The sequence below is a fragment of the Loxodonta africana genome, chromosome 6, assembly GCF_030014295.1.
Source record: "Loxodonta africana isolate mLoxAfr1 chromosome 6, mLoxAfr1.hap2, whole genome shotgun sequence".
Taxonomy (NCBI): Eukaryota; Metazoa; Chordata; class Mammalia; order Proboscidea; family Elephantidae; genus Loxodonta; species Loxodonta africana.
Window position 1 is genome coordinate 23170320 of NC_087347.1, and position 24017 is coordinate 23194336.

The window sequence follows — 24017 nt, forward strand, 5'->3', positions numbered from 1 at the left end:
CATCTCAGTATGTTTTTTAAAAATTAAAAAAAAAAAAAAAGTTACCATTGAGTCAACTCCATCTCATAGCAACCACACATGTGCCACAGTAGAACTGTGCTCTGCAGGGTTTTCAGTGGCTGATTTTTCAGAAGTAGGTTGCCATGCCTTTCTTCCAAGGCACCTCTGGGTGGACGTGAACTTCAAACCTTTCTGTTGGCAGCCAAGCACGTTAACTGTGTGCACCCATCAAGGGACTCAATTATAATACTTATCAAAGAATTAAGGACAGAAACTAGAAGCGCCAGCTTGGAAAAGGAATGAAGAGGAGTGCCCTAGAAGCCAAAGGCAGCCATGAAGGCTGATGAAGGTGTTGTTAGGAGCATCAAAGGCTACAAAGAAGGCAACAAGCGGTTATGACTATTACAAGTATAACAAGCAGTTGGCCTGGTCTGAAACAATCAGCCACTCTGTCTTGCCTTCTTTATCACGTAATTTTTTTTTTAATTGTGCTTTAGGTTAAAGTTGATGGAGCACATTAGTTTCTTACTAAACAATTAATACACATATTGTTTTATGACACTGGATGCCAACCCCATAATCTGTCAACACTCTCCCCCCCTTCTCGAATGTCAGGTTCCTCGTTTCCATTCGCCCAGTTTTCCTGTCCCTTCCGGCCTTCCCATCCTTGCTTTCAGGCTGGTGTGGCCATTTAGTCTCGTATACACAGTTGGAACTATGTGTGTTACTGTCTGTTTTATAGTCCTGTCTGATCTTTGGCTAAAGGGTGAACTTTAGGAGTGGCTTCAGTACTGAGTAAAAAAGGTATCCGGGGGCCTTTATCACATATTTTTTTAATTATATTTGTATATTTTATCCACGAAGATAAGCAATGCATATTTCACCAACACTAAGACAATTCTTAGTACATGCATACTGGTCATCTTGATGTTAGTTTGTTGGCCTTCTAAAATTTTGCCCATATTTTTCTTTTCATATCCTCAAATTCTTTTAAGTCAATTCAATAAACATTTACTGAGTATCTAATGTTCATTAGTGTGCTAGGTGGCAGGGATGTAAAGATTGATTCATTCATTAGTATCTCCTATATACCAGGCACAGGATATGCGACACTGAATAAAACACAACTATGGAAACCCTGATGGCATCGCGGTTAAGAGCCACGGTTGCTAACCAAAAAGTCAGCAGTTGGAATCCACCACGCGCTCTTTGGAAACTCAATGGAGCAATTCTACTCTGTCCTATAGGGTCACCATGAGTCGGAATCTACTTGGCGGCAACAAGTTTGGTTTGGTTTGGTTTATGGGGCTCTGGTGGCACAGTGGTTAAGGGCTTGTCTGCTAACCAAAAGGTCAGCAGCTCGAACCCGCCAGCTGCTCCACAGAAGAAAAATTTGGCAGTTTCCTTCCTTAAAGGTTACAGCCTTGGAAACCCTTTAGAGCAGTTCAACTTTGTCCTATAGGCTCACTATGAGTCAGAATCGATTCAACGGCAATGGCGTTTTCTGTCCAGCGGAGCTTTCTGTCTAGTGGAAGGATAAACATAGCTATTCTCCCTTAAAGAGCCCAAAAAGAACACATTATGTTTTAGACTTATCTTAAATAGCTAGCAGATACGATAATTTCATAAAGCTACCTGAAGAGGTTAAAAACAAGAGACAAAACTGTAATTAACTGCCTATTTTTAACACACCTGTCTTTTACTACCATTTAATATAAACACTATTAATGTAAACATGCATACAAGTCAGCTCCCAATTATCTGTGGATAAATTACTCACGCATCAAGGGCAATTCCCTAAGACTGACTCAGGTCCTAGGTGGTGTCCCATACAAATTTCTGCCAAGTAATCTAATGCATGACACAGTATAAGAAAGACTCTTTCTTACAAGGCAACTCAAATGTGCCCAGAGTCAAGTAACCCAAGCATTTCAACCCCACCCCAACCTCAATTCATCCCTAAAGTTGCCCCCGAACTACTAGCCTCCAAGCAGGAGCTTACCTTTTATCCACTAGACTGTGGTCTCTGAACTCTGAAGACCACAAGCCCCTCTCAGCAAAAACTGCGGGCACTCTGAACAGAAAGCGTCTACCTTTAACATTGTGTACATGTCCTACTGTGCTGTTGTTGTGTGCCACCGAGTCAATCATGACTCACAGCAACCTTACAGGACAGAGCAGAACTGATTACTATAAACATTACAAATCACGTACAAAATGTAGAAATGTGAAAAAAAAAAAAGAATGTCTAACATTTCCTTCCAGCACCCTAGCTGTTAGTCACGCACACACCCTGGAGCACACTTGAAGGATGCTAAAGCTCAGAGGTTAAGTAACTTGCTTAGATCACAAACCTGAATGACGTGGAGCCAGATCTGGTGTCAAGCAGCAGTCTGGTGTCAAAGCTCAAGCTCTTTGTCACTCCTTGTCACTCCTCTTTCCCACTTCAATCTCTACTTCTTCTGGGGGTACTATGATCTCCCTGTCTGACCCCCCACAGCACCCCCATCCAGCCACTACTCTCACCTCAAGATACTGTCGGACAGAACAGCTGTTCCTTCCATGCCTCTGAGAGTGACACACAAACTAAACATTAGAATTTCTAAAACTAAACATTAGAATTTCTAGATGTGCTAAGCAATCTCAACAGGCATCAGCTCACGTGGCAGATCTAGTGTAAGTGCAGATTCTTAGACCCAACACACTAGCAATACGGAAAGTTATAACGCATTAAGGAAATGGACTGAGTGCTTAAACCGCTGTGCCACCAGGGCTCCTTGCCCCTCCTCCTCCCAAAAAAGGTAATAATAATACAGGGATCAAGCCAGTCCCCACAAGGAAGAGGAACAAAGCTCTTGTTTTTCCAGCGTTACAGTACGAAAGCCTTCCTTATCCCACGCCATTGTAAATTATAAAGCTATAGACACTAAACTAGAAGGTCGCCATGAGTCCAAATCGACTCAACAGCAACGGGTTTGGTTTTGGGTTTTTTTTTTTTTTTTTTTTTTTCGTTTACTCAATCACTCAAGGTCCAGAATGAGGATCACTGCAATCCCAATAATGGTAAAGTAAGTAAAACTTTAGAAATTTTTATGGTTGAAACAGGAACTTTTCACCATTTTTGCCAAATTGATACTGGGTATTCTGCAACTCGGAAACCTCACTGCAAAACAAAAGAACTGTTATATGCCTACAAAATCAATTTAGGACTAAAATAATACTCAGATGCATAAGAACCATCTATGTAGGAGCCAGTGTAGTTAGTATCTAATCAAACAACAAATGCCAATACTGATTTTCCTCATCAAAAAGGAAACCCAAGTATGCTTTGCTTTTTAAAATCTCAATACTGACAAGTTCGGTCTTAAAAAAAAATATAGAGAAATCAGAACTAATTCACTTCACAGAGTAACTCTACATTTTGCTTCAATGACAAAATCCCCTTATGTGTTAAAATATAATTTACAAAATTGTTATTCACATACTAGTTTTCCGGACCATTCCTACTAAACAATAATTACTCCCAATGACTCAATTGGTTCCAAACAGTTTGTGGGCTAGCCTGAGTGACCTGTCAGGTCTACAAATTTATACAGAAACAGTACTAAAATGTCAAAACACTAGACCTGTGCAGACCAATTCAAGTATATTATTTTTTACACAAGTAACAATAATAAACCTAGATAATAAAGACACTCATTTAAAATATGTATGGTAGAAATACACACTTCTACAGAATTATAAAATATTGTCCAGTCTAATCCAGACTTTCTGGAGCCATGGAGGCTGGATGAACCCCTGAAACTACTGCCCTGAGATAATCTTTAAACCTTAAATCAAAAATATCCCCTGAGGTTTGTGGACTACAGCTTAAGGGGACTTCTAAGTCAATTGGCAAAATAAATTCTATTATGAAAACATTCTGCATCCCACTTTGAGGTGTGGCATCTGGGGTCTTAAACGCTAATAAGCGGCCATCTAAGATGCATCAATTGGTCTCAACTCACCTGGATCAAAGGAGAATGCAGAACACCAAGGTCACACGATAACTATGAGCCCAAGAGACAGAAGGGGCCACATGAACTAGAGACTTACATCATCCTGAGACCAGAAGAACTAGATGGCGCCCGGCCACAACCGATGACTGCCCTAACAGGGAGCACTACAGAGAACCCCTGAGGGAGCAGAACAGTGGGATGCAGACTCCAAATTCTCATAAAAAGACCAGACTTAATGGTCTGACTGAGACTAGAGGAATCCCGGCGGTCATGGTCCCCAAACCTTCTGTTGGCCCAGGACAGGAACCATTCCCGAAGCCAACTCTTCAGACATGGAAGGGACTGGACAATGGGTTGGAGAGAGATGCTGACGAAGAGTGAGCTACTTGGATCAGGTGGACGCTTGAGACTGTGTTGACATCTCCTGTCTGGAGGGGAGATGGGAGGGTAGAGAGGGTTAGAAACTGGCAAAATGGTCACGAAAGGAGAGACTGGAAGGAGGGAGCAGGCTGACTCATTAAAAAAAAAAAAATAGGTGGAAAGTAAATGGGAGTATGTAGCAAGGTGTATATAAGCTCATATGTGACAGACTGACGATTTGTAAACTTTCACTTAAAGCACAATAAAAATTATTTAAAAAAAAAAATCCCCTGAAGTTTTCTTAAAACACTAGTTTAGCTTAACTGTAAAAAATGTCTGCCATGAGCAGTATACTCTCTTAAGATCTATCTATATGGGATCAAATACAGCAACACGGAAGATCAGACAGGAATCTTAGGGGGCACTGAGTTTATGTTAATGGGAAGAACAATTCAGAAAAGAAGGATGAGAATGGTCTACAATTCAAAGATGTAATCAGTGCCACTGAATCATACATGTAGAAATGGTCGATCTGGTGTATGTTTTGCTGTGTATTCTCAACAACAAAATTAATATATATAATTTATATGTATATCAATGTTTTCCTCTGGCCTTAACTCAATATGTGAGCAACACCAAACCAACCTAACAATTGTAATTAGGTGTATTTCTTTAAGCATTTACAGATGCTTTAATAACTCCTAACAATAGCTGTGGTAAGTTCTAACATTCCTAATCATACAATTTAAACCACAAAAAGAAAAAAGTTAAGAATTCAACTTTTCTGCTTCCATATTTTACAACTGGAACCCTGGTGGTGCAGTGGTTAAGAGGTGCAGCTGCCTAACCAAAAGATGAGCAGTCTAAATCCACAAGCCACTCCCTGAAAACCCTATGAGGCAGTTCTACTCCGTCCTATAGGGTCAAAAATTTAAACTTCTTTTTGTAGAAACCGAGACCCAAAGAAGTATGCTAGCTTGACTGGCCAGTCAGTGGCACAAGTTTCCCAATCTTCCCATTCAGCTCTGGCTGTTTGCCTTTTAAGTGAACAGAGGGCTATAGCTTTGTGTCTTCCACGTGGTGTGGCCCCTGCCTACCTCCGCACTAACCTTCATCTCAGACCACCTCTGCATGCACTCCTGCCCCTCTGCGCTTCTTTCCGATCTTCCACGTGTCAGGCCACCATCCTACCCCCAGGCGGCTGTGAACCTCTGCCTACAAAGTTGCCTACCTCCTCACCATCACCTCCTTCACCTGGATTTTCCCTCTTCCCTCTAGTTCAACGCCACTTCCTCACAGAAGCCTCCTGAGAAACCCCAGCCAGGTTCCCGACTCTGAACTTTGCTTTCACAATACCTATCGCGGTTGTAATCAAATAACTCTTTGTAGACCTGCTTATATCCATCTTCTCCATTCTAAGGAATGAGCACCAGAGAGGAATCGCACCTGTCTCAGCACTCCGTCCCTGGAGCCCACCAGTACAGTGCCTGGTGGAAGTATCCACCAAATGGGTGATGAAGGGAGGAAGGAAAAGAGGAAGATATTAAGAACAATGACTTACTTAAATAACAAATTTTCCAGACACATTCTAATTTTCTTTCTATAAAAATTATATAACTTTCTTAGTATATCCATTGTATACTCTGAGGTGCACCTGTAATTCTGAATGGTGAACCTCTCCCTGTTGAGTATTTGCCCTACTTACGTTTTTTCCCTAGAACTCCACCTTTCTTACGATGAGCATTATGTTCACCAAAAACAGGGGGAAATGTCATGATAGCACAGCACGGTGACCCAAAAATGGAACACTTCATACCTGTGATCCCAAAGAGAAAAGATTCCTATCACTGGAAAACCAATTCAACTCTTAAACAACTAAACAAAAAACTGTAAATGGCTCCGTCAGTCCCTCTCTTCCCCTCACCCAGTGGTTCTTTTCTGCCATCCCATCTGGGCCACCAGCTCCCTTCTGCCTCACCTGCTCCCAGAGGCCTGGTGCTAGGGACCAATCAATCGTTTCTAAGGTGTTTTCCCTGGCAATCGTGTCCTTGATAAGTGCTCTGAGCATCCTAAAGCTCTAAAATATTACCTCTTGTTACAAATTCATTCATTTCCTCCACGCCTACCCTCAAGCTACCAGCTAGAGACAGTTATCCAGTCAGGTTCAACTCACATGCTTAGGGGAGCCAGCCTTAACTGGGGCCGCCCTAGACAACGCCTAGTGGGTCCCTAGTGACAATTACTTTCCCACTGCCACTCCATCTTTCGTGTTCCCAGAGAAGACAGAAAGCTAGTCACCCATCTCTAGAACCCTGCTCCAAGGTTATTTTCAAGCCTCTTCATATCTCTTTCCCACCCCCCTCCTTCATAACATCCTCAAACATGCACCTTGACCCTAACTTCATTCAAGCTACTTCACTGCTGTCTCTTTACACCCATCACCAAACTTCTTGAAAAAAAAATTGAGAAAAATATAGACAGACTGACAACTTGGGTCCAGAACCACCAAGTTTAGAATACACTTGCCACCTCCACTCACTCCTCCTGCTCACTCCAAACACCCTGGCTAATCCAGCTGCTGACACAGCCTCTAAGAGCAGAAATGACTGCAGTAGCAAAATCCATTGTTTTTTTTCCCCCTGGGCCTTCATTCCTTCTTGACTCTGAAAGGACCTGTAGTCAAAATAACTTGTAAACTCTCTTTCCTTGCCTTCCTTGGTACTACTTTTTGCTTCCCCTCTATCCTCCCCGTATCCCTTGCTGGTCCACCTGCCCCAAGGGTCTGTTGCCTATTCTCCTCTTCTCTCTCCATTCTCTTTCCTGCAACTCCTCTCACTCCTTCTTCAATTATCACCTTTACATTAAGATCTTCCCTACTGAGCAAGGAAGAATGAAGAAAACTAAAGATACAAGGGAAAGATTAGTCCAAAGGACTAATGGACTACAACTACCACAGCCTCCACCAGACTGAGTCCAGTACAACTAGATGGTGCTCGGCTACCACCACTGGCTGTTCTGACACGGATCACAATAGAGGGTCCCAGACAGAGTTGGAAAAAAATGTAGAACAAAATTCTAACTCAAAAAAAAAAAAAAGACCAGACTTGCTGACCTGACAGAGACTGGAGAAACCCTGAGAGTACAGTCCCCGGACACCCTTTCAGCTCAGTAATGAAGTCACTCCTGAGATTCACCCTTCAGCCAAAGACTAGACAGGCCCATAAAACAAAACGAGACTAAAGGGGCACACCAGCCTTGGGGCAAGGACTAGAAGGCACGAGGGGACAGGAAAGCTGGTAATAAAAAACCAAACCCAGTGCCACCGAGTCGATTCCGACTCACAGCGACCCTATAAGACAGCGCAGAACTGCCCCATAGAGTTTCCAAGGAGCGCCTGGCGGGTCTGAACTGCCGACCCTTTGGTTAGCAGCTGTAGCACTTAACCACTACGCCACCAGGGCTTCCTCGAGGGCACAGGAAAGCTGGTAATAGGGAACCCAAAATTGAGAAGGGAGAGTGTTGACATGTCGTGGGGTCGTTAACCAATGTCATAAAACAGTATGTATACTGTTTAATGAGAAACTAGTTTGTTCCGTAAACCTTCATCTAAAGTACAATTACAAAAAAAAAAAAAAAATCTCTCCCACAACAGTGTGACAATGGCCTCAGTTTCTACAGAGGTGGGGATGACATTGTACTATAAAAAAAAACATCTCCCCAAATGACACCCATACGCAGTCCATGGACTGATACAGCACCTTTCCCACCACCTACCAGTTTCTCTGGTCTGTTAATGCTCTCACCACCCTCCCACTACCCAAAGCATTTGGAGAAATTTCCCTTCCTTTATCCTCAGCACATCCAGTCACTAAGAACTGATGATTCTATTTCTCAATCATTCAGCCCTGCCCCGCTTACTATAACTTCTGCAGTTGAAATCCTTACTCCTTTCACGTGGTGAATTCAACCTTCTCTTTAGTTCTCCCGCTCGAATCTCACCCTCCCTCCCCCATCAATGCATCCTACATCCATACTGCCAGTGTGGTAATGCCACTCCTTTACAACCCAAATTTCACCACGTTGATTCCCTACTCAAGAGTCCAATTCCCTCCTATTGCCCACAGGAAAAAAAAAAAAATTCCAAACTCCTCTGCTAAGCATTTACAGTCCTTCACAACTTAAAGTCAATTTACCTTTCAACTCCCACCCCAACCCCATTCTCTCCTTCATACACTCTATACTCAATCAACTCTCATCATCTCTGTTCTCCTGACCCGCCTCTGTCTTTGACTCTGCCTTTGCTCACTTTGCCTCTGCTCACTCTACCTGAAATGTCCTTCTTTCTCCTCTGTACATCCAAATTCTAGTAATTTTTTTTTTTAATGTCAATAAGTTTTTAAAGTGTTTTACATGTTGTCACTCATTCCACTTCCCATCAAGGTCACCTTAGCTCCTCCAAAGCTTGAGTAAAGATTTATCTTCAAGACAGCCCTTTCTAAAAGAACCCATACTTAATCTACAGCTGTCCTGTCAGTCAGCCCTGTCACAATTCTCAGTTGGTCTTCTTTTATCTTCACTTCAATACAGACATTGATGACACACTTCAAAAATTTCTCACCTAGAATTTTGGGGATCTAATTTTTTCAAATTATTCACTTTAGGGCCATTTCAGAATCTATGAAAGCAGATAGATCTATATGATTAAAGCACTCTCTGATATCCAAACCTTAACAGGCTCTACTTCTCTATCCACTGCTGAACCCTCAGGGTACTCTACAGGCACTTTCTTATGGCACTAATTTTTTCTTTGTAATTAATTACCTATATCTTGAGGTGGAATGCCTATAAACTCCTAATGATAGTCAGTGCCGGTCTCACCTTTGGTTCCAACTATTTACTGCCTACTGCCTCTGGGATGACTTCCGAGAATCTTATTTATTGAGATGTCTGAAGAAGAAGAAGACACCAGGCAGATACCCCAGTGAATTCATGTAATAAGCACATAAATGAATATACAGAGGGAAATGCACAAAGAAAATTAATAAAGTATCAAAGAAACCAAAGGAAGAAGTATGGCACAGATAACAAAAACCCTGAGCTGAATAAAAGAAAGGGAGGTTAAAAATAAAATGTCTTAGACAACAGTAATGGAGAAGCAGATCCTAACATTTTTGAACTAGAAATGATTATACACAAGGAAACTAAGGCCCCGCCAAAAAAACCACACCCGTTGCCCTGGAGTCCATTCCAACTCATAGAGATCCTACAGGACAGAGCAGACTTGCCCGTTGGGTTTCTAAGGCTGTAATCTTTATGGAACCAGGCTGCCACATCTTTCTCCCATGCAGCGGCTGGTAAGTTCAAACCACCAACCTTTTGGTTAGCAGCCAAGCACTTAACCACTGTGCCACCAAGGGTCTAACTAAGGCCCAGGAAGGCGAAGCGTTGTGGATAACGACACACCATCAGGCATGACATGGACAATGCCACACCACCAGTCACAACCACAGGCCAGGAGCATACATATAATATGCACACATACGATACTATCTATATAATGTTTAAAAAGATGCAGAACAACACTATACTCTGGGAATACAGACAAGTAGTAAAACTGTAAAGAAATAAACACAAATAATAAACACCAAATTCAGAGCAACAGTTAACTGGAGGATCTGGGAGAAGGTGGTGGATTTCTTTTACTGGCTTAAATATTACGAATATTTCTTTCTTTTTTTTTTTTTTTTTAAAGAAAGGGGGGAATGGAATTAGCAGATTATGGCATCCCAAATTCCTCTATATTCTTGATGCTAAGAGAACTCTAACAGGGCAGTGATGATTGCTATGAAGGAATGTTAAAGGAAAATGCTCCCTGAAGTATTTATGTTCAAGTACAAGTAAATTCTAGTTGAAGTCTCCCCATTTAGTTTGTTACCCATGCTCATGGTTTCAGCTACCACATCTATAGAGATAGCTCCAAAATGGTAAATGCCCAACCCAATTCTCTGAGCTCTAAGGTCTCAAAGGCAGCTCCAACTCAACATTTCCAAAACTGAAGTCATGCTCTCCCCATATCTGAACAACCAGTTCTTTCTTAATAAACCCCATCTCAGTGAATTGTATATGTATCCTATCCTTTGCATGAATCTGAAACCTAGTAATCACTAAAACCTCCTTCTCTCACCCCATATACTACTTATCACCATGCCCTGACAATTTTCCCTCTAAATCTCCATCTTCTCAATATTTCTGCTCATCAAATAAGCTAGCATATGACAGTAATTTTGAAAAAACAACAAATTTAAGTAGTCGTGTGCTGCATAACATTCGTTCAAGCAACGTCCGACCGCATATATGTCCGTGGTCCCGTAAGGTCATAACCTAACCAGACACAGCGAATGAAACAGCTTCCTGCATGCAACACGTGTATCTCATGTCTCCTGTATACGAAGCAACTGCACTCACTGCCAGTTGTGCAATGAACAGTACATATACAGCCTACAACACATGTCTTGACAGTCATAATAAACGCCTATGTTACTTGCTTATGTATGTACTGTACTTTCTACCATTATTTTAATGTCAGCGTTCCCTACTCACAAATAAAAAGTACGCCGTGTAACTTTGCCTTGCCTTGTAGGCAGCAGCATCCAATCGCATGTATCACGTGCCTCTTTAACAGTTGCAGCCTTATTTCTCTGTTTAATTTTCTTTCAAAATATTACTGTGAAGTGCATCATGTCTCCCAAATGCAAGAAAACCAGTGCTAGTCATAGCAGCAGCAAGAGGCAAAGGACAAGCATAAATTTGGGAGTGAAACAAAAGGTATCCCGTATAGCTTTGCTAAGTATATAATACAGTGTTCGCACAACATCCAAACCACATAACACCCTATTTCACAGAACGTATCATGGACATTAAGCGACGCATGACTGTATTAGTATTCACTAAACTGAAATCTCCTTGAAAGAAGGCACTTTGTCAGGCTCATCTTTTTATTTATTCCACACGGTACAGTTAACACAATGTTTTGCATGCAGATGGCACTCAGTAAATACCTCTAAGATATAAAAGGAGATCAGGCACTGAGGAGAGCAAGCAGAGATGGGGGAAGACAGATGCCAGGCCACTACCACATGAAGGCTGCAAGAAACAGAAGCTGAAAAGAGACATGGACCTTCCCCCAGAGAAAGAAAGCCCTCCCCTAGAGCTTGCACCCTGAATTTAGACTTCCAGCCTCCTAAACTGTGAGAAAATAAATTTGTTTGGTAAAGCCACCCACTTGCGGTATTTCTGTTTCAGCAACAATAGATAACTACATCATCCAAACTTCTCCTCAAGTCCAAACTTCACGTGAAAGATTCTCACTTCCCAACTGTTCATTCTGAAACGGAAAAAATGTTTTACACAAAAAATGTTTTACCACAAGTATACTTCTTTTAAGTTTTAAGCACCCTGAAGGCAGGCTGAATGATTACTTCAAACGGTTCCCTACCTCATTTTTCTATCTTGCCAGAGTGACTATCTGGGCAGGAACAGATATTGCGTGGGAAGTGAAAAGTTATTCACTGTTACTCAAAAGTTCTCAAGTTCTTGCCTTATGTATGTTTAATCACTGCCTCTGAATGCAAGATTGTCAGTCAATCAATTCAAAAAAGCTCCCCAGTCTAGATTTTGATCTAAATCACAATCTTTGTTATGATCTTCATTCAACAGTACTTTTCCTTCATTGCATGTACTATCACTTGCAATTACATATTCATATTTATTTGTGTGATCATTTCCTTTCTGCCTGTTTCCTCCATAAGGGCAGGGATCACATCAATTCGGTTGACGGCTGTATTCTCAGCTCCTAATACAATGCCTGACATATAACATGAGTTAAAAAGCTCTAGCTGAGTAATTAACTGAATGAAGGATGAACTGGTCAGTTTACCCTAAATCAGAAATGGTGTCCCTCTTCGAGCTCTAGGACAGCAGGGATGCACATAAGCAAATGTCAGAGATCTTGAGGCTTTAAGATATGACTCACCTAACCCAAAAGAACATGATTTTTCCCTCATGATTTGTCACTTCGTTTCTTCCATCCAGCTGCCCTTCCTTGGAGAAAGACATTTCACACTCGTGATATCTGAGCTTTAACTCATCCAGTCCAATGTCTTACAAATCTGGTAACTGAGACCCAAAGACACTAGGTGACTTGTTACCTCCACCCCCATGTCCAATGGATCTCTCTGCCCTACACCAACCACACTGCATCCCACTGAACCGACCCTCTTTATGGAAGAAGAAACCAGGACAAGTCTAAAGAGAAAAAGTGTGCCATAGTGACTGAAAGCCTTACTCACCCGGAAAGCTGAGGGGCTGCCAAAAAACAAAAGAATAAAGTTTTGTATGAGCAGACTCCCACACCACAACACCTCTTCCCTATAATAATCTTCAAATACACTTTCGGGAGCAACTCAGCAGCACTCTTCAACTCTCAGAACTAACCTGAGGTAACAAAAAAGCTTGCAATGCCCATTAAAGACGGTACCATTAAACTGCAACTCTCCTGGCCATCCAGCCTAAAACCTACTGTGGAAACTACTCAGCCAGCCACCAACGAGACGCAGCAAAGGACAGTGGTTAGATGCTAGAGCTGAGATTCAGAGCAGCCCAGCTGAATTCCAGCTTCATACTAGCTGTGATCTGGGGCAAGTGAAAGTATCCAAGATGCAGCTTCTCCACCTGTAAAATGGGAACAACACCACCCAGAGCATTGTTAACAAGGTAAAGATACCTTGCATAAAGAACTCTGGGCTGTGTATGGCCTGAAACTGTTGTTAGCTGCCTTCCAGTCGAGGCCGATCATGGCGAGGCCCATGTGTGCTGAGCAGAACTGCACTCCACGGGGTTTTCAAGGCTGTGGCCCTTCCACAACGCAGATCGCCAGGCCTGTCTTCCGAGGCGCCTCTAGGTGGGTTTGAACCTTCCAGCTAATAATTGAGCACTCAACTATTTGCACCACCCAGAGACTCCTACGGCATGGAATAAAGTCTCAATAAACATCAAGTGTTCGTTATTTTATTCAGCTGTGATCACTTTCACAAGGCCTATTCCCTCTCGGGCTTCTGTATCATTTTAAGGACGCTGTTGGGCCCTTTCCGTTTTTAGAGCACATTTTCTGGAACCAGGCTACCTGGGCAAGCTAGCTTATCTTTTGTGCTACCTGGGCAAGCCAGCTCATCTCTTGTGCCTCAGGTTCATCTGCTAAACGGACCTGATAAGGCCCACGCCCATGCTAGTAAACACGCCGTAAGTGCTACACATCTTATCACTAGTGTGTTAACTGGATCACGTTTAGGGAAAAGTAAACATCCAGCTCTCAGCCCCAAAACATCGGTCCTCCTTAAAGCGCCGCCACCACGGGTCGCGGCCAGAACAAATACCTAGGTCGACCTACCTCACACACCCCATTCCTAACAGAGAGCACCGCCCCTCCAGCCCCGGGTCTTCTGAAATCGCGGGGCTCGGTTCCTCCCACGTTCACAGCCCCGCTCAGGCCGCGCCGGAGCCGACGGAATGAAGTTGCCAGCCCCCCGGCCGCCCCGCCGACAAGGCACCGGAGCGACCCCGCGCGGCCTACGCCGCCAGGGCTGCGGCTCCCCGCTCACGTGGGCTTCCGGCTGCGGCCCGCGTCACCTGCCCCCGGAGCCCACCGCAGGCGTCCCCCACCGGGCCACGGCCGGCCAGGGGCGCCTCTGGGAACGAAGCCCGCGGCGACGTCGGGGACCCAGGCCGTGCCCTGCAGGCCGGGGCCGCCCCCGGTCCAGCCGCAGCACGCGGAGGCCGCGCAGCCAAACGGCCCCGCGACCCCACAACCGGCGCCGCACTCACCGCGACGCGGGGGCCCCGATTGCTCCGGCCTCGGGCCCACCAGGCGTGACCGCGCCCGGGGCATCCACGCCCCGCTGCAGCCTCTGGGGACCCTGGTGCAGCCGCCGCGGCCGCACCGAGAGGGGGCGAGCCTCCGCTCCCCCGTCCGCCGCTGCCGCCTCGTCGAGCCCCCGCCGGGTGACAACACGCGCGTCGTTTCTAGGCGCCGGCGGTGCAGCGTCTGTTGAGCCGAACAGCCCGGGCGGTGCAGCCCGGCCGGCGCTCGTTGCATATGCAGAGAGGCCGCCTCCCATTGGCCCGCGGGCGGTGGCGCGTGCAGGGCTGGGCCTATAGAATTCCGGCCCGGAGTGCGGCGCTGGCGGCCGGAGGCGGGGCGGGGTTACTACCGGTCATTCGGCTGAGCAGCGGCTGACGGGATCTGACCGCCGTCGGCGCGGGCGGGGACGGAGCCGCAACTCTGCGGCCGCGACGTGGGAGGGGAGGAGGCCAGTGCAGTGGGAGCTGGAGAAGGGCTTCCAGACCCGAGGGGATGAGACCACCACCACCGCCCCCCCCCCAAAAAGAACTCCAAGCCTGCTATGAAACTGCTTCCATACTGTATAAATCTTCACATAAAAACAAAACCAAACCCAGTGCCGTCGAGTCGATTCCGACTCATAGCGACACTATAGGACAGTGTAGAACTGCCCCATAGTTTCCAAGGAGCGTCTGGCGCGTTTGAACTACCGACCCTTTGGTTCGCAGCACTTAACCACTATGCCACCAGGGTTTCCAAAATCTTCACATAGGTTATGAAATTTATATGCATCTTATTTTTCCGTGGTTCAACGGATTAAATGTATTTTATCCTTTTGTAGCACAAATTTCTGTCAAGTTTTGTGAAATAAGATGATTTTTGAAAAGGATTGGGGCAGAGGGAGGCTCAAAAACTCAAAACCTGTTCAATGCATTATTTTTGTTTGGTTTCCCCTAGCCTAGTAAGTAAAGCCATTCTTCCCTAAATGCACTCAATATTTATACAACTTTGCTATTTGTTTTCAAAGGATAAAGTTTACTCCACATTATTGTTTTTGAACGTTCTTCTTAAGCTTAAAGTGTTTCTGGATTTTAGAATTTGCCATTGTATTTCATTTTGAGCACTGCACAGTGAAGAAGAAAAAAAAAACTACCCAGCACAGGTAGAGTGTCTCCCCACGAACAAACAAACCAAAAACACCCTGACCAAGAAAGAACAACAACAACTGCAGTGCATTATAAGCTTAAATTCAAAAGACTTTGAATACCCTTACCATTAACAGACTGGACCCTGTTTTATTTAATTCGTCTGTGCACAAAGTTCAATTGGATGCCACAGGAAATAAGACCACGGTTTGTTTTGTTTTGTTTTTATTCTTTTTTAAGTAGTGAAGGAGCTGTAAGAGCTCCTTGTGTAGTAAATCTTGCTCTGATGTAAAACTTTTCTAAGTAGGTGAAAGGTGATAACTCATCCAGCCTCAGGCAAAAGCTAGGGCTCCCTTCCCAGGAGAGTCTCACAATCAAGGAGGCAGCCCGAACTTCTACTGGGTGGGGTGAGGATGCACCGAACAAAGAAAGCTTACTCACCTTGGGTCCTAGGCCAATTTAGCTACCTAAAGGGATGAATAAGCAACCTGCTCTCCCGCTGGAAAATATGGAAGTTCAGTTGCTTGTTAACCAGTTGAAATGCTATCAGAGGATACACCCTGAAGATAAGTGGAATGCAGAATTTCTTATCTGAAAAGACAGCCTACATTCAGTAATTTTACAAGCAGTAGTTTAAGAATGGAGTCCTGATGGTACAATGGTTAAGAGCTCAGGCTGTGAACCAGAAGGTTGGTAGTTTGAATCCACCAGCCACTCTTTGGAAACCCTGTGGGGCAGTTCTACTCTGTCCTATAGGATTGGTAGGAGTTGGAATCGACTCCACGGCAACAGATTTGGTTTGGTTCGGTTCGGTTGTTTGGTTTGGTTTTAGAATCACGAAAGACTCCAGGAAAACCAAGTAACTTCCAAGGGAGGAAAACCAACTCTGAATCTTCCCTTCAATAAGCATAAGGCAGACAATTAGAATCGCACCAGCATCTTTCTTCATTATGTCTTTCTATATTATGGACTCGATTTGGTTTAAAGGTTCTACGGTGTCATCGAAGACCCATCTCCTCCCATCTCTTCTCTCTGCCATCCTCAGTGTGTCTACCTTTTCTCTCCCTTTGTGGTTACAAGATGGCTGCAACTGCTCCTCAAGCTGACTTCTTTGCTTTTAAGAGCCCTGTAGGAATCTATCAGGCACAACTTCTGGGTGATAAAGTATATGGTGGCCCAACGGTTAAGCGCTCAGCTGTCAACCCACCCAGCAGCTCCATGGGAAAAAAAGACCTGCCAATCTGCTTGCCTTGAAAGATTATGGCCTTGAAAATGCAACGGGGCATCCTACAAATATATCCTAGAGAAGTAAGAGCCATCACAGGAATAGACATGTGCACACACATGTTCACTGCAGCATTATTCACAATAACAAAAAGATGGAAACAACCTAAGTGACCATCAAAAGATGAATGGATAAACAAACTATGGTACATGTGCACATAGGAACTACCCAACCATAAAGAACAATGATGAATCTTTGAAACATCTCACAACATCGATGCATCTGGAGGGCATTATGCTGAGTGAAATAAGTCAATCACAAAGTGACAAATACTGTATGAGGCCAAAAAAAAAAAGGCCACCAGTATAAAAATTCATAAAAAGGTTTACACACAGAAAGAAACAATCTTTGATGGTTATAAGGGAGGGTGGGGTAGGGAGGGTAAAACACTAACTAGACGGTAGATAAGTGGTAACTTTGATGAAGGGTACGTCAGTACACAATACCAGGGAAGTCAGCACAACTTGACCAAGGCAAACTCAGAGAAGCTTATAGACACATCCAAACTCCCTGAGGGACCAAATTACTGGTGTCTTAGTTATCTAGTGCTGCTATAACAGAAATACCACAAGTGGATGGCTTTAACACAGAGAGTTTGATTTCCTCACAGTAAAGTAGGCTAAAAGTCCAAATTCAGGGTGTCAGCTCCAGAGGAACGCTTTCTCTCTCTGTCAGCCTTCTCATCAATCTTCTCCCAGGCTAGGAGTTTCTCTGTGCAAGGACCTGGCGCTCTGCTCCTGGCACTGCTTTCTTGGTGGTGTGAGGTCCCCCTGTCTCTCTGCTCGCTTCTCTCTTTTATACCTCAAGAGATTGCCTTAAGACACAACCCATTCCAATAGGTTGAGTCTTGCCTCACTAACACAACTGCCACCCATCCTCCCTCATTAATATCATAGAGGCAGGATTTACAACGTACAGGAAAATCACACAATACTGGGAATCTTGGCCCAGCCCAATTGACACACACATTTTGGGGGGGGGACATAATTCAATCCCTGAAAACTGGACTGAGGTATGGGGACCATGGTCTCAGGAGACATCGAAAAAAATTGGCATAACATAGTTTATAAAGAAAATGTTTTATGTCCTACTTTGGTGAGCAACATCTAGGGTCTTAAAAGCTTGTGAGTGGCCATCTGAGATGCATCTGTTCGTCCCACACCATCTGGAGCAAGAGAGAATGAAGAAAACCATAGACACAAGGGAAAGATTAGTCCAAAAGACTAATGGACCACAACTACCACAACCTCCACCAGACTGAGTCCAGCACAGCTCGATGGTGCCTGGCTACCACCACTGACTGCTCTGACAGAGATCACAATAGAGGGTCCTGGACAGAGTTGGAGAAAAATATAGAATAAATTGCAAACTCACAAGTTTCAGACTTACTGGTCTGACAGAGACTGTAGAAGCCCTGAAAGTATGACCCCTAGAAACCCTTTTATCTCAGTATTCCTGAGGTTCGCCCTTCAGCCAAAGATTATACACCATGGACTGCCAGAAGAGCAAACAAATCTGTTTTAGAAAAAGTACTGCCAGAATGCACCTTGGAAGCAAGGATAGCGAGACTTTGTCTTACATACTTTGGACATGTTATCAGGAGGGACCAGTCCTTGGAGAAGGACATCATGCTTGCTAAATTAAAAGGTCAACAAAAAAGAGGAAGGCCCTTAATGAGATGGATTGACACAGTGGCTGCAAAAATGGGCTCAAGCATAACAATTGTGAGGATGGCACAGGACTGGGCAGTGTTTCATTCTGTTGTACACGGGGTCACTGACTCCTATGGCGTCTAACAACAACATAAAACAAACAATAACCCAAGTAGTTCAACCATGTATATGAGACTAAATGGACATACCTGCCCAGGGGTAAGGAAGAGAAGGCAGAAGGGGACAAGAAAGCTGAATGAATGGAAATAGGGAACCCAAGGTTAAGAAGGGGAGAGTGTTGACACATCGCAGGGTTGGCAACCAATGTCACTAATTTGCTCTGTAAACTTTCACCTAAAGCACAATTGAAAAAAAAAAAAGATCCTATGGGGTGGTTCTACTCTATCATATGGGGTCACTATGAGTAGTGATTGACTCAACGACACCTAACAACAACATGGATCCTATAGTTATATGCCCATTGTTGCTTCTCTGCCATAAAGCAGACCCTTTGGATCTAATGTTATACAAGATTCCATGATGGCAAATCAGCTGACAGGTTGTGGTGCTAGCAAAGCACTATGGGCAGGAACAGTAAACTCATACCCTAGTTATGTATCAGACCCGGTAAAGGCAAATCAAAATCCCTGCTCAGAAGAAATCCCTGGCAATCTACTTCTGGAAAATGAGCCATTGAAAACTCCGTGGAACACAGTTCTACTCTGACACACATAGATTCACCATGAGTCAATCGACTCAACAGCAACTGGGTAAGAACAAGTTTCATGGCGTCAAGCTCTGAAGTGGAGAGTCGCCATGTTATCACCACATACTGGGCAGGTGAATGACAAGGAGATATGAGCAGGGCACCAACAGCATCTGCTGTTGGTGGTAAATCAACAGTGTTGGGACTTACCCTTTAGTTAAAAAAAAAAAAAACTGGAATGTATTTCAAGGACTTTGTCAGTTACTGAATTTTAAAAAACAACCAGGAGAACAATTTTAAGAAGCCCTCTGACCAAATGTAACTCTCCGGTCTTTCTAGGAAGTCCTTCTTTTTAACCCAGGCTTTGACTTCGGAAGGGATTATAGTATTGCTACTAGCTCCCCCCAACTCCTGAGGACCCCAGGCACAATGGAATGAAATGCTTCTAGGTCCGGCACCATCCTCGTGACAGTTGCAGATTGGACCATTGTGACCCATACGGTTTTCATTAACTGACTTTTGGAAGTAGATTGCCAGGCCTTTCTTTCTAGTCCATCTTAGTCTGAAACTCCACTAAAACCTACTCAGCATCATAGCAACATGCAAGCCTCCACTGAGACGGGTGGTGGCTATGCATGAGGTGTATTGGCCAGGAATGGAACCCAGATCTCCTGCACATGGAAGGTGAGAATTCTACCTCTGAACTACCAATGCTCAGAAGGGGTGCGCGTGGTTGATCATGAGGTGACAGGCGTCAGATTGGGATTCCTTCATATCCCCTCTAGACTTTATACAGATCTCTATGGACGATGGTACCTGGCTACTGCTACTAAATGCTTTGATTAAGGACTCAATAGGTGGAATCTGATGAAAAGGGAGGAAAAGTATGAAACAGAATTTCAAATTCTTATGGAATCCAGAATTACTGAACCCAATGAGACTGAAAGAGCCCCAGTATATCTTGCCCTGAGATAATCTTTAAACCTTGAACAGAAACTATCCCTTGAAGTTTTAAACCAAACAACAGTTCAGCTTAATTAGTCAAGAATGTCTGCCTTGAGTATTGCCCTCTTTAAAAGGATTGTCTACATGAGATCAGATGGGCAACACCAACTCTAAAGCAAAGATGAGAGGTCTGAGGCAGTGAATCTAAGTCAATGGCGGTAAATAATTTGGGAAGGGATAGAATGGTGATGCCCTGAGAAGAATGTAACCAGTATCACTGAATTGTACATGTAGAAATTGTTGAATGGGGGTATGTTTTGATGTGTATATTTTCACCAAAAATAAGAAAAAAAACATTTTTTTTTCTTAATTTTGGCTGGAGATTCTCCTGCAGTCTTCAGTATACTGGATAGTTTAAACACTCTGTCAGTAGGATTTTCTTCAATTTAATGCCATTTAACTTTGTTCTACTTTCTGTAATGAATAAGAACTCACCAGCCTTCACTTTTAATAACACTTCCCCATTTACAAAACACTTTAAAATCCCGTTTTACTTTTCCAGGTTAGACAATCTCAATTTTTCAAGCCCTTTCCCATCAGGCTTATTTTCTATCCTTTTAATCGTTTTTATTGCTCTTTTCCTTTCTTCATCATTTGGAGGACAAAGTAGAATACCTAAACTTTAACAAGGACTTGGCAATTGTAAAATATATTGAAAACGTCTATTCCCAGTTCTTACCATCAGAATTCCAAGAAGATAACCTAAAACTAATTAGACTTTTAAAGTAACACACATGCTTTTTCATTCCTGGTTCATTTTGAGCGATGATAATTCCCAGTTAAGGCTTGTCAAGTCAATGCCAACTCACAGAGCCCAGTAGGGTTTCCAAGGCTATAATCTTTATGGGAGCAGACTGCCACATTTTTTTTTTCTATGGAGCAGCTGGTGGATTCAAACCACTAATCTTTCAGTTAGCAGCTGAGCACTTAACCACTGTGCTACCGGGGCTCCTTTTCCCAGTTAAGGCAGTGAACATTTACTAGGTATACACCCTTATATTCCTAAATATTTCTTCAAATCCATTGCTGGGCTTGTTTGATTGCTGGTCCTTGTACGGGCCTCTGCATATACAGCCCTTTATATTATCTTTACTAAATGTTCTCTGTAAATTATCAATTAATTTGAATTCACTTTCCACTTTATAAGTACATATGTAAAGAACCCTGAATTCAGGCAGTTTTATTTAAACTCCTCAAAACAGTTAGTCTATTATATTTTCAAGATCTTCTGGAATAAAGACTCAATATATTTGATTTTAAAAAGAATCTAGATGTATCAGCTAGTTTGGCTGTGTGTAACGGAGAATGCGATTGAATGACCCTCGACGAGGTGGATTTGCACAGTGGCTGCAACAATGAGCTCAAGCATAACAACAATTGTAAGGATGGCGCAGGACCAGGCAGTGTTTTGTTCTGTTGTGCATAGGGTCACTAAGAGTCAGAACTGACTCAACGGCACCTAACGACAACAACAGAGAATGCAAAATAACAGTGGCTGAAACATATAAGGGTTTTTATTCCACATAAAAAAAGTCTGAAGCTAGGTAGTCCCAGGCCAGTATGGCAACTCCATGAAATCATCAGGGGCTGGGATGCTTCTCTCTGTTCCGCTGTCCTCAGTGTGTGTAACTTCCACACTCTAGGTCCAAAAATAGCTGCTGGAGCTCCAGTCATCAATTCTGTATTCCAGGCATCAGGAAAGAAGAAGAGAAGAATGCAAAAGAGAAGCAAATTCCTTTAAGGCATTTTCCCCACATAACACCTTACTCTGGTTCAATAATTAAGAATGTCATCACTTAAAAAAGTAATTTCCTAGATGCGCACATTGCCCTTTAAGCAAAATCAGGGTTCTGTTACCAGCATGAAGGTGAAAATCGTTATTGGGTAAGCAACTGACAGTCACTGGACACTCAATAAAGTTGGTGCAGCTGTTGAAAACCACAATATGATCGGCACTGAAATACTTCCCCTTAACCTGACAATGGAAGACCCTGGGTGGTGCAAATAATTAAGCCTTTCAGCTCCTAGCCAAAAGGTTGATGGTTAGAACCCACCCAGAGGAGCCTCGGAAGATCTGCTTCTGAAAAGTCACAGCCTTGAAAACCCTATGGATCAGTTGTACTCTGTACACGTGGGGTCGCCATGAATCAAGATTGACTCCATGGCAGGTGTCATGGATTGAATTATGTCCCCCCAAAAATGTGTGTATCAACTTGGTTAGGCCATGATTCCCAGTGTTGTGTGGTTGTCCTCCATTTTATGATTGTAATTTTATATTGAGAGGATTAGGGTGGGATTGTAATCCTACCCTTACTCAGGTCATCTCCCTGATCCAAAGTAAAGGGAGTTTCCCTGGGGTGTGGCCTACACCACCTTTTATCTCTCAAGAGATAAAAGGAAAGGGAACCAAGCAGAAAGTTGGCAAGCAGCCCCGGGAGCAGAGTGAGTCCTTCGGGCCTAAGGTTCCTGCTCTGAGATGCTCCCGGACCAAGGGAAGATGGATAACAAGGACCTTCCTTCAGAGCCAACCGAGGGAGAAAGCCTTCACCTGGAGCCAGCGCCCTGAATTCGGACTTCTAGCCTACTGGACTGTGAGTGAAAAAACTTCTCTTTGTTAAAGGCATCCACTTGCGGTATTTCTGTTACAGCAGCGCTGGATGACTAAGACAGCAGGTAACAACATAACAACCGAATATGCTCACACTCTTTCTTAGGATCAATGAACATGCCCCTGTCTGTTTCTCCCTTTGATTCAGAAAGTGGTGACAATAAAGAGCAACTGGTCTGGATTCTTCTGACAAGGAACTTTCATATAATTGTGAAATAAATAAATAATCCCTGAGTCTTCTCCAGAATCGTCAGTCTTAATTCTTTTCGAAGTTCCTTACTGAACTTACTTCTCCTTCCTATCTTCTTCTTTGTTTCTTTTCTCTGGACTTGCCATAGTTTTTCTACATCGTTATAAAATGTTTGAAGCCAAGGCCAGACACGGTGCTCTCTAGTTCACTGAGTATTAATTTGACAAATATTTAGGGGCTAAACACATGGGGTCACCATGAGTCGGAATCGACTCGACAGCAACAAGGGATCAGACAGAAGGTACTGTGCTAGACACTGTAGATACAGCACTAAATTGAGAAATGAAAGGTCCCGACCATCAAGGAGCTTCTATTCTCATATATAAGAAAATTATAATAGCTAAATAAAAATAATAAACCAGCAAGATAATTTCCGCTTCAAAAGTGCTGTTAGGACATTTAAACAGGATAACTGGGAGAAAAGAGGAATAGAGGCAATTTGGGATAGAGGAGATAACTCTGAGGTGGACATTTAAGCTCTAAGGAGGAACTGAGTGACATTACAGGGGAAAATCCAGCTCTCAAGAGCATCTCCCAGAGCCCAGGAACATATTCTTGTAGCATATGGACTTGACCTGGTGTTTTTAGAAATCCTTCCCAATTTGCAGAATTCATAAATACAACAAGGAACTCAATCCTATCATGTAAAAACCAAAAACCAAACCCACTGCCATCAAGTCGATTCCGACTCATAGTGACCCTATAGGACAGAGTAGAACTGCCCCATAGAGTTTCCAAGGAGCGCCTGGTGGATTCGAACTGCCGATCTTTTGGTTAGCAGCCATGGCTCTTAACCACTATGCCACCAGGGTTTGCATATCACGTAAAGGGCTGTTAAATCCTGTTTTATCATTTAAGGCCTTACTCAAATGTCAAGTGCTCTGTGACGCTCCCAGGCGAAATTACTTGCCCAATTCTCTGTGTGTTTTGTTCATAATTTTGATTTATTGGTCAGGTCTCTGTATTCATGTCCTAGAGCTGCTGCAACAAATACTACAAATTGGGTGGCTTTAAAAATATAAATTTATTCTCTCACAGCTCTGGAGGCCAGAAGTTCAAAATCAAGGTGTCAGCAGGGCCATGCTTCCTCTGAAGGCTCCAGGGAAGAATTCT

The 24017-nt window shown here is 43.5% G+C and overlaps 1 protein-coding gene across 1 annotated transcript in view; it reads right to left on the reverse strand.

Moving 5' to 3' along the window:
- ACSL3 (acyl-CoA synthetase long chain family member 3) overlaps positions 1 to 14364 on the reverse strand; it is a 68570-nt gene extending 54206 nt beyond the window's left edge. The window contains exon 1 of the mRNA XM_023541090.2: positions 14238 to 14364. The gene's annotated coding sequence lies outside the window, so the exon portion shown is untranslated. The remainder of the gene's footprint in view (positions 1 to 14237) is intronic.
- Between the last annotated feature and the right edge of the window lie 9653 nt (positions 14365 to 24017).